The sequence below is a fragment of the Oryx dammah genome, unplaced genomic scaffold, assembly GCF_014754425.2.
Source record: "Oryx dammah isolate SB20612 unplaced genomic scaffold, SCBI_Odam_1.1 HiC_scaffold_19, whole genome shotgun sequence".
NCBI classification, from domain to species: Eukaryota; Metazoa; Chordata; class Mammalia; order Artiodactyla; family Bovidae; genus Oryx; species Oryx dammah.
The window spans coordinates 1,096,226-1,114,844 of record NW_024070203.1 but is presented as its reverse complement, the minus strand read 5'-3'; the positions used below and the strand labels follow the sequence as shown (position 1 = coordinate 1,114,844).

The 18,619-nt window shown below is 39.4% G+C and overlaps 1 protein-coding gene across 2 annotated transcripts in view; it reads left to right on the top strand.

Annotated features, from left to right (window-relative positions):
* KCNQ5 (potassium voltage-gated channel subfamily Q member 5) overlaps positions 1 to 18,619 on the top strand; it is a 626,149-nt gene that overhangs the window by 145,692 nt on the left and 461,838 nt on the right. The gene's annotated exons all lie outside the window — the stretch shown is intronic.

Sequence of the window (18,619 nt, the reverse complement as noted above, 5' to 3'; positions counted from 1 at the left end):
GGGTTCAGGATTGGGAACACATATACACCCGTGGCGGATTCATGTTGATGTATGGCAAAACCAATACAATATTGTAAAGTAAAATAAAGTAAAAAAAATATATATATATATATGAAGGGCCAGGAATGGTCAATGTATTTGCCTCTTTCCTTTTGGAATTAGAACACTTTTGGGGAAAGATATTTAACAAAATAACTATCTGTAATCACTATCATTTTACAGATTCTGAGATAAGAATCTGTTTTAAAAATTGCAAAACTCAAGAGTACAGTAAAATTAGAGGGTATTTTCTGCATAAGTTTCAGCAGATAAAAATTATGACTAATTTTATGACTAATTGACAGTCTTTAAAATTTTCTTTGCAGCTTCATTCTTTCCTCTTATCTTTGCCTCTTTAGACTGCTTTCTAATAATGTGTTTTCTAAGCTGCATTATAAATAATAATTAACTTATGTACATGCTTCTTAAGTACCTACCAACACACATCCTTATAAATAAGATTTAATCATCATAAGGATGAGCATAAAAGGTTATCAAGTCAAACGTTTCCAGAATGCTTCCAGGATTATTGAACGATATACATATTCTCCAAAGGTCATTTCATGTCCTCTGCAGCTGATTAGACTTCTGGTTCTAATAGATGTCTTGCAGTCCTGCAGTAGGTGTGTTTTCTTGCTTAGTATTTACATGTTTGAGTAAGAATTGGGGAAGGGATGCAGTTAGCTCTCCCCAAGTGGAGAGGAGTTACACTGAAGATACCACCAACAGCAGAGGAGTGGTTGGAAACTTAGGCAGGTGTCCTCAAGATTCCTAGAGAGTATCTGGAGTGTCCAAAGCCAGGCTCCGGGGAGGCCTGGTTTTCCCGCCCTGCACAGCAGCGGCAAGACTGCACATCCTCTTCGTCACTAGAGCTGGGTCTCAGTTGATCTGGTACATTTTGCTCCTTCCAGTTTCACCTGCGGGAGATATTCCCTGTCTACCAGAGAGAACCCGTTAGAGGGACCAGTCCACCGAACATACCTGCTGGCATTCTGAATATCCGTAAAAATCACTTTTATTGTTATTTTGTTCTTTAGTCGCTCGGTCGTGTCCGACTCTTTGCGACCCCATGGACTGTAGCCTGCCAGGCTCCTCTGTCCATGGGATTCTTGGGGAAATAAAGAATAGGGTAGTACAGTCAGGAGAAAAAAAAAAGTGCTTATCTTGTAACTTTACAGCTGTGAAAGTGTCAGGGTGCAGATTTAATTCAGTGAGAAAGCATAGGGAGCGGAGCAGGGAAGCCTTCACCTCTGACTGGCTGGGTCACCTTAGTGTGCTTCTAATTTAGAGGCTCCCGTCTCTGGACTGCAAACAACACTCTTAATGATGTGACACGAGCTCATTCATCATTTCAATCAGCTGTTACCTTCCACAGCGGTCAGACAGTGTTTGACACTGGAGAATTTGGAAAACATCAGGGGCAAAAGGCAATGCAGTGAGGCCCAGAAATGTGACCCTGTTGGAATCCTCCAGGAAGCCAATTTAGGTTAGCAGCCAGAGCTGGGCAAATTGTCCTAGACCCCAGAATAAACACAACCTATTGTCCAAATAGGAGGAGGATGGCCTTGAGTAGTGATTAAATGAGTGAGTAATCCTACACGTTGTGGGATGCTGCTTGAATGCATTCCGTTCACTGCTGTGTCTCAGGAATGACTTAAGTGAGTACATTACACTCATCTTTTGAGTTAAACTTGCTCTTCACGCTTTCTGCTAAATTACCTCTGTTTGTCATTTAAATGGGATTTGAACATATAATCTCATGTTCCCAAGCTATAAAGCTAATTCGGTAGCACTGAACCATTTTAGTGATGCTTGTAGTAAACACACCAAAAATCTCTACACAATTATATTGATGAGCTGTTATCCAGAATCAAGTGTTTTTGTCCAACAGAAATGAAAGTCCATTCCATATATGGTAGATTTTAGTTACCTATGAATTGTGAAGGATGTAATATCATTTATTACAAACATTAAGATTATCCTTCATATAAATATATACGTTGTTGCTTATTTTTTAAAATATGCTGGTGTCCTGGTCCCTGGAAGTGTCACTTCCATAGCACATTGAAAAATATCAACAAACTTACATTAATTATTTTTTAAACAGTCATAATAACCTTATAGGCAGGATGTGTTGCCTTTAAAGGGATGAGTTACTATAAACACTATCCGTGTAGACATTTGCAAGAAACAGAGTGGGAGTTTAAATTACAGGTTCAAGAACCTATTTTTCGTCTTTCTCCCACACATATACTCATCCCCTGTCATATTCTTTCCCAAAAGTTTGCAAATTTCCACTGTTTTGCAATAAATCCTTCCTTTAAATAAATGCATTAAGTGTCAGTTATAAGTCATGCTTGGTGCCATCTCTTGTCTTATATCAAGATTTTTCATATCAGAATTCCAAAAATATAAATCATCTTTTATCAAAGTATAGTTGATTTACAGTATCATACAGTTTTAGGTGTAGTGTATAGTGATTCAATATTTTTGCAGATTACATTCCATTATAGGTTATTATAAGATAATGGCTATAATTTCCTAGGCTATACAGGAAATCCGTGTTGCTCATCTATTTTGTATATAGTCATTTGTATCTGTTAATCCCGAACTTCTAATTTGTCAGCTCCCCTCCTTACCCCTTTGTAACCACAAGTTTGTCTTCTATGTCTGTGAGTCTGTTTCTGTCTTGCATGCATATTCATTTGTGCTATTTTTTAGATCCTACATATAAGTGAAATCATACAGTATTTATCTATCTCTGTCTAATTCATTTCACTCAGTATAATATTCTCTAGATCCATCCTTGTTACTGCAAATGGCAGATTTTTTTCAATTACTGAGTAATTAAAATGTAAATTCTTTTGATTCTAATATTTTACAAACTATATTATCAGAAAAGTGTTCATTTCAGGTCCATTACCTCTGCTATAATTACTGTTACGAAATGAAGGCTCAAGTCAGTTCTCTGAATTCCAGAGTATTCTTTTTCAGTTATGTATGCTTTAATTTTTTTAATTTTTAATGAATTCCATAGTGTCCTAGTAAAGGTTTTGCAAGTAAAGAGAGAGAAAACCTGAAGCGAAGGAAGGTGTGTTTTTACTGTTCCATGTTTCCAAGAAATCCCTTGATGGGCGATCATGTCCTGTTGTAGAAAGAGCAAGACGTCTGGGGAGAAAGGAGAAACATGGGCTGAACTCTCGACCCTGTGTCCTTGGGAAAGTCATTGATCTCTTTTCACTTTCTCTCTATCTCAATATGCAACACTAATGAATACAGGGCTGGGGGCAGTCAAGAGCTTCCTTTATAGGTGACTCTGATTCTCAGTTACAGTTCAACTGGAAGGTCTTAGGATCATTTTGTTAATAGTAGCTTCCTAGTAAGGAGGAGAAAACCTAGTTAAAACAAGCCATCATTTGAAAGATCCACTTAGAATTCCAGGCAGCTGTTGAGGATGTGTGACACTTAATCTTGAGGAAGAACGCTGCTAGTTTAGTTAAAAAATTTGTCCCAACTGAAAATTGTACTCATTTGTAATGAATGACAAAACAAGCAAAAAAATTATATGGGAATTTACCAAAATATACTCCTCTAACTATGAAATGGTGTTTGCTATCAGATAATATAAAAAATATAAACTATTGATTCAAGAAATAAATATTAAGCACCTGATATATGCCGACTGCTATACTAGGTGCTGGGGATACTGCGTCAAATAAGGAAAACAGTCATCCTCATCTCTCATGGCTTATATTCTAGTTGGGGATGGGGGAGGAAGGCAGACAATTATCAGGAAGAAAGGATATCAGGTCAAGATAAGGGCTATGAAAACCATAGTTTGCTTTCTGTGTCTATGGTCTATTTCTATTTGTATATAACTTCATTCAAAGGGGAAAGGCAGGGGAGGAGGATAAACTAGGAATTTTGGATTAATATATACACACTGCTGCCGCTGCTGCTGCTAAGTCGCTTCAGTTGTGTCCTACTCTTAGTGACCCCATGGACTGCAGCCCACCAGGCTCCTCCATCCATGGATTTTCCAGGCCAGAGTACTGGAGTGGGTTGCCATTGCCTTTTGTACATAAAATAGATAAACAATAAGGGCCTACTGTATAGCACAGGATGGCTATAATAAAAGGTGTTAGTCACTCAGTCTTATCCAACTCTTTGCAACCCTATAGACTGAAGCCTGCCAGGTTCCTCTGTCCATGGAATTATCCAGGCAAGAATACCAGAGTGGGTTGCCGTGCCCTCCTCCAGGATCTTCCTGACCCAGGGATCTAACCCACGTGTCTTATGTCTCCTGCATGGGCAGGCAGTTTCTTTACCACTTGTGCCACCTGGGAAGGCCAATGAAAAGGCAGATGATAGTGAGTTTGGTGAAGGATATGGAGAAATTGAAACTGCTGTACACTGCTAATAGGAACATGACATAGTGCAGAGACTTTGGAAAACACTGTCTTGCAGTTCCTCAAAGGGTTAAAATAGTTACCACATAACCCAGTAATTCCACTTCTAGCTATATACTCAAGAGAAATGAAAGTGTACATCCATGCAAAAACTTGAATATGAATGTTCATATTTAAGCAGCATTATTCATAACAGTCCTAAAGTGGAAGCAACCCAAATGTCCACCAACTAATGAATGAATAAATAAAATGTGGTGTAAAATGTGACTTTTTCAACAATAAAAAGGAACGAAGTACTAATATATACTACAACATGGATGAACCTTGAAAATAGAACCACCAAAGTCAACATATTATGTAACTTCCATTTATATAAAAATTCAGAATAGGTAAATCTACAAAGAAAGAATGGAGATTAGAGAAGAAATTAAATAATATGAATTAGAGAAGAAATTGATGAATTAAAACAGAAAACCAATAGGAAAAACAGTGAAACCCAAAACCAGTTTTTTTAAACAATGAAAATCAAAAAGCCTCTAGCCAGACAAAGAGAAATAATTAGAAGACACAATAACTAATATCAGAATTGAAAGAGACATCACTACAGATCCCATTAACATTAAAGATAATTATACAGAGTGAAGTAAGCCAGAAAGAAAAACACCAATACAGTACACTAACACATATATATGGAATTTAGAAAGATGGCAATGATGACCCTGTATGCAGGACAGCAAAAAAGACACAGATGTGTATAGCAGACTTTTGGACTCAGAGGGGGAGGGAGAGGGTGAGATGATTTGGTAGAATGGCATTGAAACATGTATAATATCATGTAAGAATCAAATTGCCAGTCTATGTCCGATGCAGGATACGGCACGCTTGGGGCTGGTACACGGGGATGACCCAGAGAGATGTTGTGGGGAGGGGGGTGGGAGGGGGGTTCATGTTTAGGAATGCATGTACACTCGTGGTGGATTCATGTCAATGTATGGCAAAACCAATACAGAATTGTGAAGTAAAATAAAAAATAAATAAATAAAAATAAAGATAATAACAGAATATTATAAACAATCCGATGCACAAAAATTTCTTAAAGTAGAAAAATGGACCCATTCCTTAAAGGACACAATCTGCTAATACTCACACAAGGAGAAATAATGTGACTAAGCCCATTCCTATTAAATAAATTGAGTAAATAATTAATAACCTTAAAACAGAAAGCACTGGGCAAAGAAGTGTTCACTGGTGAATTCCATATGTTTTAGAAAGAAATTATAGCAATTATCTACAATATCTTTGAGAGGATAGAAGCAGAAAGGCTACTTCCTAACTCTTTTTAAAGAGGCCAGCATTACCTTAATACCAAAACCAGACAAAAATACAACAAGAAAAGAGAACTACAGACCCATGTCTCTCAGGAACACAGATACAGAATTCTCCAATAAAATATTAGCAAGCCCAGTCCTACAATGTGTAAAAAAAAATTACACACCACAACCAAGTATCCCGGGTATGTAAGGCTGCTTCAACACTCAGAAAGTCAGCTAATCATCACACCTATAGGCAAGAGAAGAAAAATCACATGTGTATATCATAAGCAGGAAAAGAACATGACAAAAATCCGATACCTGTTCCTGCAGGTAGGTTAACTGTTGCCTCAGGCTGGTTGGAGGGAGATGGTTAAAAGGAAATGAGAAATGACTACCTAAAGGCATACAGTTTCTTTTGAGGTGATGAAATGTTCTTAAATTGATTGTAGCCATGTTTGCACAACTCTGAATATACCAAAAAAAAAAAAAAAACCCACATAGAATTATACACTTGAAATGAGTGACTATATGGTATGTGACTTACATCCCAGTAAAACTGTCACTAAAAAAGTTAGTTAAAGGAGAAAAAGCAGAGCAGCAAGGGCAGCATCCTGGAAGGAGAGCTAGTGAAATGCATTGGCATGGGAGCTGGAAGGAGTGGACTTCTTGGAAGAGGGACAGATGGGTTAGCTGGGTCAAATGCTGCAGAAAGGTCAAATACAAAGAGACCAGGGAGTGGACTGCTGAGTGTGCCAACTTGGCAGCAGTTAGGGAAGAGCCTTCCTGGTGGAGTTGAATGGGGAAGGCCCTCAGGAATGATGGAGGAAAAGAGCTGCAGAGGAAAAGATAACCTACAGCTTCTGCAAGGGATTTTGCTTAGAAGTTGGGTGGAGATATGGTCAGGAGCCGGGTTCAGTTAGGGGGATCTTTGCTGCTTTCCTCTGTCTTGTTTTCTTTCATTTTAGAACACCTTTGTTCTCTGATGCAATTGCTCTGGTACAGAAGGATCCACTGAAGCTATGGGAACAGAGGGGTTAGAAAAGTCTCTGAGAGAAGATGGGATTTGTAGCCTGTGAGGAGAAGTGATGAACCTTGGATAAGGTCTAGAACCCTTTTCCTAACATGATAGGAAGCAAGGCAGACTGAGTGGTTCATGAGGTTCGTGGGCTTCTTTGTAGCTGCTTTGTTTTCAAAACCATTGTGTGTGTGTGTTTAATATCTGGGATTTCCTTTCATCAGGTCCCAATCTGGGGCCATCTTACAGGGTTTACATGTATAAATATTTCACTGTCCATTTCACTGCTGGAGCTGTATATTGGATTTCAGCCTACAGTTCTTACTCTGGACGAGGAGAGGAGAGTGTTTCACCACATGGAGAAGGATGGCTTCCCAGACAGCACGTCTCCTGTCACTGGCCCTAGCCAGAAACTCCCCAAATTCTCCTCTTTCCTGAAATACTTTTCCTTGCCTATTTCCATTCATGCTGCTGCTGCTGCTACTGCTGCTTCAGTCGTGTCCGACTCTGTGCGACCCCATAGACAGCAGCCCACCAGGCTCCCCCGTCCCTGGGATTCTCCAGGCAAGAACACTGGAGTGGGTTGCCATTCCCTTCTCCAATGCATGAAAGTGAAAAGTGAAAGTGAAGTCGCTCAGTCGTGTCCGACTCTTAGCGACCCCATGGACTGTGGTCCACCAGGCTCCTCCGTCCATGGAATTTTCCAGGCAAGAGTGCTGGAGTGGGGTGCCATTGCTTTCTCCATTCCATTCATGCAGTGATCAGAAAAGGATGAACTACCAATAGAAGAACAGAGTGGAATAATTTTAAAGTAAAGCAGAAATACTGTGGCATAGCAGCACATGGGTAAAAAACAGATGCATGTACTCTCTGTTTGGTTGATCTTTGCAAAAGTGATTTGGCATTTCTGAAAGTAACATAGGAATAAAATCAATGATGTAATGTTTACCGCTATGTATGTAATAAAAATGCAACCTTTTAAGTAACTGCTGTGTTCTGGGTTGGTTGATAGAATTACAAAATATCAAAATAAATCTAAGCATGATCAAATATAAATTCACAGATACACTATGAAATGTAAAACACTACTTGTATTCTTCAGTCCTTTGAATCATCTGAGGAGGTTTTTAAAGAAGATACCAATCCCTAAGTTTCATCAGGTATCAGTTAAATTGGAATCTCTAGACGGAGATACACTCGTGGTAGATTCATGTCAATGTATGGCAAAACCAATACAGAACTGTAAAGTAAAAAAAAAACACAAAAAAAAAAACACTGAATTTTTAAAAGTTTTAAAATGCAGTTTTTTTAAAGGTTCATTTCCTTTTCCATTTTCAGTTATTACAAAATATTGACTCTATTCTCCATGTTGTACAATCCCTCCATGAACCCATCTTATACGCAATAGTTTGTACTTTCCCCTATCCCCACTGGGGGCTTCCTTGGTGGCTCAGATGGTAAAGAATCCATCTGTAATGAAGGATACATGGGTTTGATCCCTGGGTCGGGAAGATCGCCTGGAGAAGGGAAAGGCTACCCACTCCAGTATTCTTGCCTTGAGAATTCCATGGATAGAGGAGTCTGGTAGGCTATAGTCCATGGAGTCACAAAGAGTCGGACACAACTGAGCAACTAACACCTTCACTTTCACTCCCCCCACTGATAACCCCTAGTTTGTTCTCTTTTTCTGTGATTCTTAAATACAAATTTTTGAAAAGCTCTTTAGATGAGCTCCATGTTCAGGGAGGTTGAGAAGCATTGTACAAATCATTGTGAATACCTTATAAAAATGCACAGAACCATATCATCAACTGTGTCCTGGTCATTGTAAGCCACCTACAGGACATGTGAAAAGAAAAAAAATACATTAAAATGCAGTCCTACACTTAAAACTTCTTACATCATGGTTTTGCCTGAAAGCAGTGTGGATAAAGCACAGGAAGCTAAATGATGTGCTTTTCTCTTGGTTTATTTCAAGATGAGGCAATAGAAAAAGTTCAACAGACTTGTGAGATGTAAAGGACCTAACAGCTGTTAACTGGATTGAAGCGAGAAGTCAGCAGATGATTTAAAAACTACTTTTAGGCACCATGCTGACAAGTGAACCCCTTCTGTCACACTCTGCTAGAGAGGGCTTTCCTGGAGTACATACACATTTTTAAACCATGTTCAAGAAAAGAAATGGAATCCAGTAAGTCTGTGAACAGACCCAGCAGCACAGAGACTCTCTCAATACCAACTCAGCAACACACTGAGGAAGGGAAAATGGAGAATATGGTTTAAGAATCAATTTTAATGGCCTATTTGAAAAAGTTTTTTTTTCGAAAAGAAATAAATTGTAGACAGTGTTGGTAGTTATATCAGGTGGAATCATCCTATTATCTACAGTCCAAGAAGAAAAGTGATGAGAAAAGAGGAAAGAGACAGGATGGGCAGGTCTAGCTCTCCAGGTGAAAGGCAGGTATTAGCCTAGAGGGAGGACGGGACACATTTCACCTGCTGATCTGCAGGAGAAGATCTGCTTGTGAGAAGTTTCTATGGTGACTTAGGTATCTGAGGAAGAAGTCTGAAAAGAATGAAATATAATGGAACTAAATATTACATTTTTTAAAGGAATAAAATACACTAATTATAATCTACCAAAAATTACTTTGTTTTTAGAACTGGTGCGGTGACCTGAATTATGTTTAAATCAAGAACATTTCAGTGTGAAGTCATTGATTATTCCAAGTAGAAAGGCACCATCATTCACATATGTGCATCCATTTCATTTTCCTTGCTTTTAGGGTGCTCTGCTACATGTGTACTTAAATATTACAGGTCTTTTGGAGGATATGCATTACAAAATATAATACCTGTCATAAAACCATAGAACTTCAGATAGAGCAGTATTAGTGTAAGGACAGACAGCAATAAATCAGTGGAAAGAGTCCAGAAACAGAGCCACACGTACAGGCCCTCTGATTCATGACAAAGATGACACTGTCATAAAGTGGGAAAAGGATTATTTTTCCTAATAAGCTCTGCAGGTGAATTGGATAGCCTTGTGGGAAAAAATAACACACCAACAAATCTTGACCCTTTATCACAACATACACAGAAATAAATTCTAATCAATTCTAGATAAATTGCATTTCTAAATGTATAAAGCTAAAAAAAAGAGAAAAAAAGAAAAGAAAACTTCTAGAAAAGAGTTGGTAAACTTTCTTTGAAGGACAAAGCAGCAAATTGTTTCAGATTTCGAAGATTATATAGTGTTGCAACTACTCAGCTCTCTACTGTTGAAAAAGAAAAGCAGCCATGGATCACATAGAAGGGAATAAGCCTGTGTGTGTGCCAATAAAACTTTATTTACAAAAACAAATTTGGCTTTCAGGCCATGGTTTTCCAACCTCTGTTCTAGAACATCTTTCTGAATAAGTAAATTGTTTGCAAACTGAACTCAAAAGGTGGTAACAAGAATTAAAAGTTTAATAAATTAGACTGCATTTAAATGTTTAAATTTAGTCATCAAAATTCACTGTTAGGATTGCAAAAGACAGCCCACAGAGTAGCAGAAAATATTCGAAATACATATGTTCAACAAAGGACTCATATCCAGAATATATAAATGTGCACGCACACACACACACACACACACACACACACACACATATCCTTTAAAGAAATTAAAAAAAGAAAATGACAAACTCAATAGAAAAAAAGTCAAGAAATTCTTGAATGAAAGTTTTACAAAAGGAACACCACGAAAGATAATATTCAAATGGCCAATTTATGTATGAAAGGTTCTCAGTCTCATCAGTTATCAGGAAAGTAAAAAATAAAGCTTCAGCAACATTCTACTATGCAGACACGAATTTAAAGGCATGCAATTCTTTTTTTTTTTTTTTGCTTGGCAGTTTTCTCTCATTGTTTATTTTTTTATTTTTATTTTTTTAAATTTTTATTTTTACTTTATTTTGCTTTACAATACTGTATTGGTTTTGCCATACGTTGACATGAATCAGCCATGGGTGTACATAATCCTGAACCCCCTTCCCACCTCCCACCCCATATCATCTCTCAATTCTTATGTTGTCGAGGACGTGGAACAAATGGACCTCTCACGTTCTCTGGTGAGCATGCAGATGGGTGTGATGCCTTTGGAAAACTGCACTATCTACTTGAAGTAGTCGTAGTTACATCCTATAATCCAACATCCCATTTTGCATATAAAATAATAAACCCATCCAATGTGTTCACTAAACGACATGTACCTGAATGTCCCCAGTGGCACTCCTTAATTGTCACAAGTTGGAAACTACTGAATCCACATCAGCCCAAAAGCATAAATACATGTGGGTTAGTAGCACTGTGGATACAGCATTGAGAAAGATCTACAAATACACATAAGGAACTACATCGTGGTGTATTTACATAATACGTTTTCCTACTATGTAGCAATAGGAATAATCTACAACTACATGCAAAGTGCGGTGAATCTCTCCCCATCTCCACCCTTCGAAAAACATTGAGTGAAAGAAGTCAGACACCAGAAGACACCAGAAACCAGTCAACATGTAATATGATTCCATTTGTGTGAAATTCAGAAGCAGGCAAAACTGATGTGTGCTGTTGGACTGGAAGTTCCTGGTTACCCTGGGGCGGAGGACGCAGTAAGTGAAGGGAGCAAGCGTGTGGCAGGTTCTGGGGACCAATGGCGTCCTGTTTCTTGAAGCTAAGTGGTGTCAAAGGTTCCTCCAGCTGCCCGGTTAGTTGTGGTGTGCGTGTGGGTGTGCTGCGCTGAGTGGGGGTTACTGTACAGACTTGACTCAGCTGCAGAGCTTTGCAGTAGTCTACGGATAATGGAGGCGGTGCCCCTTGGCTCCCTGTCTCCTTTCCGGCTCCCGGTCTCATCTCCTTTCCTGCTTCCTGTTTACTTTCTTTTCCTTTTACTTCTATCAGTGTTTAATGTAAGCTTGATGTTCCAAAATAACCCACTGTCTATAAGTTCATGCTAATAAGAATAAATGTTGAATAAATTAATAGATCAGAGGGGAGGCCTACCTCCCCTGTGGGAGAACTCAAATGATTTTTGTAGACACTCCACCCTGGAAGAAGTGGACCACCAACGCCTCCCTCTCCCCCAGGCTCCAAGGGTGGGCTGAGCACAGCAGCTTCCTTCCACAGAGTGCAGCGTGAAAAGGAGGGAAAAGAGTAACCTCTCACTGTGGAGACCTGACAGATTCTGCCTTAGCAGGTGATTAAGGACAACATCATCCCTGAATCACTTATGAGTAATCTTGATAGTATGTCCTCTTATCATGGAGTGACCACAATGATGCTTTACCTCTGTGGTCCCCCTTCAAAAGCCTGTAACTCCACTCTGTTCATGAATAAAATATCAGACAACCTCCAGCTGAGGGTCGTTCCACAAAATAGCTAACCAAGATTTCTTCAAACACAAGGGAAGTCTGAGAACCTGTCAGAGCCAAGAAGGACCTGAGGAAATGTAATACCTAAATGTCACAGATGATATCCTGGATGAGAAGAAGGATATTAGGTAAAAATTAAGAAAATCTAAATAAAAGATAGGCTGCAATTAATTAGAGTATATCAGTAAAGTGAAAGTGAAGTTGCTCAGCCGTGTCTGATTCTTTGTGACCCAATGGCCTACAGCCTACCACGCTCCTCCATCCGTGGGATTTTCCAGGCAAGAGTACTGGAGTGGGTTGCAATTTCCTTCTTCAAGAGTATATCAGTATTGTCTCATTAATTATGGTAAACATACTCTACTACCATAAGATTTTAAAAATAAGGAAAGCTGAACTCTACATACTATCTTTCCAACTTTTCTGTAAATCTGAAATTATGACATGAGAACAACCTAAATGTCCATCCACAGATGAATGGATAAAGAAGATGTCATACAAATATACACTAGACTATTACTCAGCCATAAAAAATGAAATAATGCCATTTTCAGCAACACGGAGAGACCTATAGATTATCAGACTAAGTGAAGTCAGTCAGAAGCAGAAAGACAAATGCCATATATGGGGTCTAAACTAGGACACAAATGAACATATTTAAGCAGAAATGGAATCACAGACATAGAGAACAGATTTGTGGCTGCCATGGTGGAAGGGTTGGGGGAAGGATGGACTGGGAGTTTGGGGTTAGCAGATGCAAATTATTATATATAGAGAACTGATAAACAACAAGGTCCTACTGTATAGCACAGGGAACTATATTCAGTATCCTGTGATAACCATAGCAGAAAAGAATCTGAAAAAGAATTTGTTGTTGTTCAGTTGCTAAGTCTTGTCCAGCTCTTTGCAACTCCATGAACAGCAGCACGCCAGGCTTCCATGTCCTTCACTATCTCCCTGAGTTCGCTCAAACTCATTTCCATTGAGTCAGCGATGCCATCCAACCATCCCATCCTCTGTCATCCCCTTCTTCACTTGCCCCCAGTCTTTCCAAGCATCAGGGTCTTTTCCAATGAGTTGGCTCTTTGCATCAGGTGGCCAAAATATTGGAGCTTCAGCTTCAGCACTATATATATATATATATATAATAGATAGATAGATAGATATAGATAGATAGATCTATATACAGATTTATATAGATCTATATACAGATTTATATAGATCTATATATAGATATATAGTATGTATAACTGAATCACTTTGCTCTACATTAGAGATTAACACAAAATTGTAAAACAATTATACTTTAAAAAAGAAAAACGTTATTACAAAGTAAAACTTTACTTAAAAGAAAAGAATCATTGGGTCCTAAATTTGGAAGCATAATCTGTGGAATCAAGTTCTTAACAATAAGGAAATACAAAAGTAGGCAACAAAGACTAATGTAACCCAGTACCAAATTGCCTTCTTTACAAGTCTGAATGCATTTCTAATGATTAAACTTTATGAATGTGAATTACTTTTGTTTACTTCAGCACACGAAGGTGGGGATTTTATGTGCTATAACTCACTCAGAGATATTTTAAGTTAAACTCTTTAAATGTTAAGCTTCATACAGAAGAACAGAATGATGAAATGAGTGTTTTTGTTAGTAATTACAGATTATTAAAAATAAGTTTTCACTCCAATACACTTTTTCAGCAAATATAATAGAAGCATCATAGAATATTGGAGCTGAAAGAGACATTTAAAAGATTAGTTCAACTCCTTCAGGTTACATGAAATAACAGAGTGCCAAAGAGTTTGGACTTGCCCTGGGTCATCATAAATTGGCAGGAGAGCTGGAATTTACTGTTCAGTTGAACAAGTATTTACTGAGTTTTTTTTTTTTTTTAATATATTTTAAGAGCTCTGACAGCTGCTGGAGATAGAAAATGAGTAAGAGTGTCACCCCAGGAGGATGAACAGGGGTGGGGATGATGAACGAGGTTCAGCATGGCAGCAAGCAGTAGACAGGGGCACAGGTGCCATGACTGTGGAGGGCAGGCCACCTGACACACCAGGGCATCACGGGAGCCTTGGCACAGTGGGCAAGATTAGGTAGGTGAGGAGGCAGGGGACGGGTACTCAGAGCAAAATTGATTATGCCAGCTAGAGGGGGAAGAGGTGAGTAATCTCTCACAGGGAGACGGCACCTCTTGCCGTTACTGACTAGTGCAGGCAAGAAGCAGGGGCAGGCTACGAATCTGAGGATAGGGGAGGGTTTGTGCCAGTTAATGAGCACAGTTTTTATCCTACAAGATGTGGAAATTTATTGAACAGTTTTTAATTCCGGATCACTTGGATAGCTTTGTGGAGAATGGAGTTCAGGACAATACTAGTTACCAAGAACCTGGGAATTTCTGTGGGAGTGGTGACTGCCAACAGCCGGTTTAGGAAGATGTCAGCGTGAAGAAAAGGAGGTGTGTTCAAGACATGCACACACTGATATGTGTAAAATGGATGGCCAACAGGGGCCCACTGTGTAGCACAGAGAACTCTGCCCGATGTTATGTAACAACCTAAAAGGGAAAAGAAATTGAAGAAGAATAGACGTATGAATATGTGCAACTGAATCATTTTGCTGTACACCTGAAATTATCACACTAACATTCTTAATCAACTAGGCTCCAATGTAAGATAAAAAAGTTTTAAAAAGTAAACCACACACACAAAAGAAATATTAGAGAAAGAAAATGATTGAAGATCGATTAGCTGGGCGGGGTGAGTGGGGAGGGTGCATGAAGGTACTGGTTGTAACTCATCGTAGCATAGGTCTTCAGAAGATGCCAAGAAGCATGGAAAATCCCTTGTCTCTGTGAACCCACTGTGTCCACCTCCACCCAGGAAACAGCTCTGAAGATCAGCAAGTGAAGCAGTTTGACAGGCATTTTAAAGAAAACAAGCAACAACAATAAAACTCATCTTAGGAAAAGAGGGGCCTTCTTACCCTGTATCCACAGAATAAAGAGAAAACTTGAAGGTGATTCTCTGCAGAGTCAGGAGGATTTGCTTCTAAAGCTTTTGTCCTCGTTCCAAAAGCTCCAGAGAGGCTGCCCTAACATTTGTGTACCCTAAAAGAGGCACTGCCTTGAATCCCTGCCCTGAGGTATCTCACGTTAGGCTGTGGTGACTGGATGATTGACCTGCCTGTGGGATACAGAATGTGGGGGGAGGAACAGGAAGAAAGATAGAGTTTAACTTTAAACAAGCAAAATTTAAAATGCCTTTGAGCATTCAGTTAGAGAAATTCACAAGACAGCAGGATAATCAACTCTCAGATTTGGGGAAGAACTACCCATATGAGAGGCATACTTGATGCTGAGAAAGTAGTCATGGAAATGATGCCATTTCCCATGGAGAAGAATAGTGGAAAGATGGGCAGGCCAAGGAAGCCAGTCTCTAAGTCACAGTGCTTAGAACAACAACAAAAAAGTCTCCCAACAGAAATTTCAATGAAATGGTAAAAAAAAAAATCTACTGGGAAAAGTAGAAGAAAATCGTGTCCCGGAGCACAGAAGTTTGATGGTTTTAGAAAGCGTGATCAGTAGCTTTGAATTTAAGAAAAGAGCCATTGGCAACAGTGCCCAAGGACATTCATTGAATCTAGCAACATCAAGGGTATGGGTGACTTTAGTGAGGGTGGTTTCAGCTGAGTGATTATCCTTGACTTCAGTGAAGTGGATGATGAAAACAAAGGACTGGTTTTCTGGATTGTTTTGGGAAAGATTGGATGAGAAAAGAGAAAGGCAAGAAAACTTCCAGACGCAGACCCAAGGAAGACTCTGGCTGCTGTCTGTTTTATTCAGAATGGGCTGTTTAGTATATTGTTGCTCAGTTGCTAAGTCATGTTCAACTCTTTGCAACCTTGTGGGCTGCAGCATGCCAGGCGTCTCTGTCCTTGACTATCTGCCTGAGTTTGCTCAAATTCATGTCCATTGAGTCCGTGATGCCATCCAACCATCTCATCCTCTGTCCACCTGCTTCTTCTCCTGCCTTCAATCTTTCCCAGCATCAGGGTATTTTCCAATGAGTTGGCTCTTCTCATCAGGTAGCCAAAGTGTTGGAGTTTCAGCTTCCACATCAGTCTTTCCAATGAATAGTCAGTGTTGATTTCCTTTAGAATTGACTAATTTGATCTCCTTGCAGTCCAAGGGACTCTCCAAGAGTTTTCTCTAGCACCACAATTCAAAAGAATCAATTCTTCAGCACTCAACATACTTTGTGGTCCAAGTCTCACACTGATACATGACTGCTGGACAGACCATGGCTTTGACTATATGAACCTTTGTCAGCAAGTTGTATCTTTGCTTTTTAATACTCTGTCTAGGTTTGTCATAGCTTTTCTTCCGAGGAGCAAGTGTCTTTTAATTTCATGACTGTAGTCCCTGTCCATAGTGATTTTGGAGCCTAGGAAAATAAAAATCTGTTACTGCTTCCACTTTTTCCCTTCTATTTGCAGTGAAGTGATGGGACGGGATGCCATGATCTTAGTTTATTTAATTAATATATTTATTTTAATTGGAGGATAATTATAATATTGTGATGGTTTTTGCCATACATCACTGTGAAGCCACCACAGGTAAGCATGCGTTCCTTCCCCAGCCTGTAATCCCCTCCCCCCTTTCTCCCCATCCTGTCCCTCTGGGTTGCTGTCCCAGAGCACTGGCTTTGGGTTCCCTGCCTCATGCATCTCCTACATGGTCTTAGTTATTTTAGTGTTGAGTTTCAAGCTAGCTGTTTCACTCTCCTCCTTCACCCTCAACAAGAGACTCTTTGCTGCTGCTGCTAAGTCGCTTCAGTCATGTCTGACTCTGTGTGACCCCATAGACAGCAGCCCACTAGGCTCCTCTGTTCCTGGGATTCTCCAGGCAAGAATACTGGAGTGGATTGCCATTTCCTTCTCCAAAGCAGGAAAGTGATCCCATGGACTGCAGCCCACCAGGCTCCTCTCTTTAGTTCCTCCTTATTTTCTGCCATTAAAGTGATACCATGTGCCTAACTGAAGTTGTTGATATTTTTCCCTGCAATCTTGATTCCAGCTTGTGATTCATCCAGCCCAGCATTTTGCATGATGTACTCTATACAGAAGTTAAAGAACCAGGGTGATAGTACACAGACTTCTCATACTCCTTTCCCAATTTGGAACCAGTTTGTTGTTCCATGCCCAGTTCTAACTGTTGCTTCTTGACCTGGATACAGGTTTCTCAGAAGACCTGAGAAACACCCTTTTTCTATACTAGATAAGGTGATCTAGTATTCCCACCTTTTTAGGAATTTTCCACAGTTTGCTGTGATCCACACAGTTAAAAGGTTTTAACATAGTCAGTGAAGTAGAAATAGATGTTTTCCTAGAATTCCCTTGCTTTTCCTATGAACCAGTGTATGTTGGCAGTTTGACCTCTGATTCCTCTGCTTTTTCTAAATCCAGCTTATACATCTGGAAGTCCTTAGTTCACATACTACTGAAGCCTAGCTTGAAGGATTTTGAGCATAATCTTGCTAGCATGTGAATCAAGCCCAACTGTATTATAGTATGAACATTATTTGGCATTGCCTTTCTTTGGGTTATATTGAAAACTAACCTCTTCCAGTCCTGTGGCCACAGCTGAGTTTTCCAAATTTTCTGACATATTGAGTGCAGCACTTTAACAACATCAACTTTTAGGATTTTCAATAGCTCATCTGGAGTTATGTCACCTCCCCTAGCTTTGTTCATGGTAGTTCTTTCTACGGCCTACTCGACTTCACATTCCAGGATGTCCAGCTCTAAGTGAGTGACCACACCATCATGGTTAACTGGGTCATTAAGACCTTTTTTGTATAGTTCTTCACTGTGTTCTAGGCAGTTCTTAATCTCTTCTGCTTCTTTTGGATCCTTACAATTTCCATCCTTTATCATGTCCATCCTTGCATGAAATGTTTCCTTGATGTCACCGATTTTCTTGGAGAGATCTCTACTTGTTCCCATTCTGTTGCTTTCCTCTATTTCTTTGCATTGTTAATTTAAGAAGGTCTTTTTATCTCTCCTTGTTATTCTCTGGAAATCTGCATTTAGTTGGGCATATCTTTCCCTTTCTCCCTTGCTTTTTGCTTTTCTTCTTCCCTCAGCTATTTGTGAAGCCACCTCAGACAGCCACTTTGCCTTCTTACATTTGTTTTTCTTTGGGGTGGTTTTACTCCTGTACAATGTTATGATCCTCCATCCATAGATCTGCAGGCACTCTGTCCACCAGATCTAATGCCTTGAATTTATTCATCACCTCCACTGTATAATCACAAGGTATTTTATTGAGTTCATACCTGAATGACCTAGTGATTTTCTCTACTTTCTTTAATTTCAGCCTGAATTTTGCAATAAGGACCTCCCTCATGATCTGAGCCACAGTCACC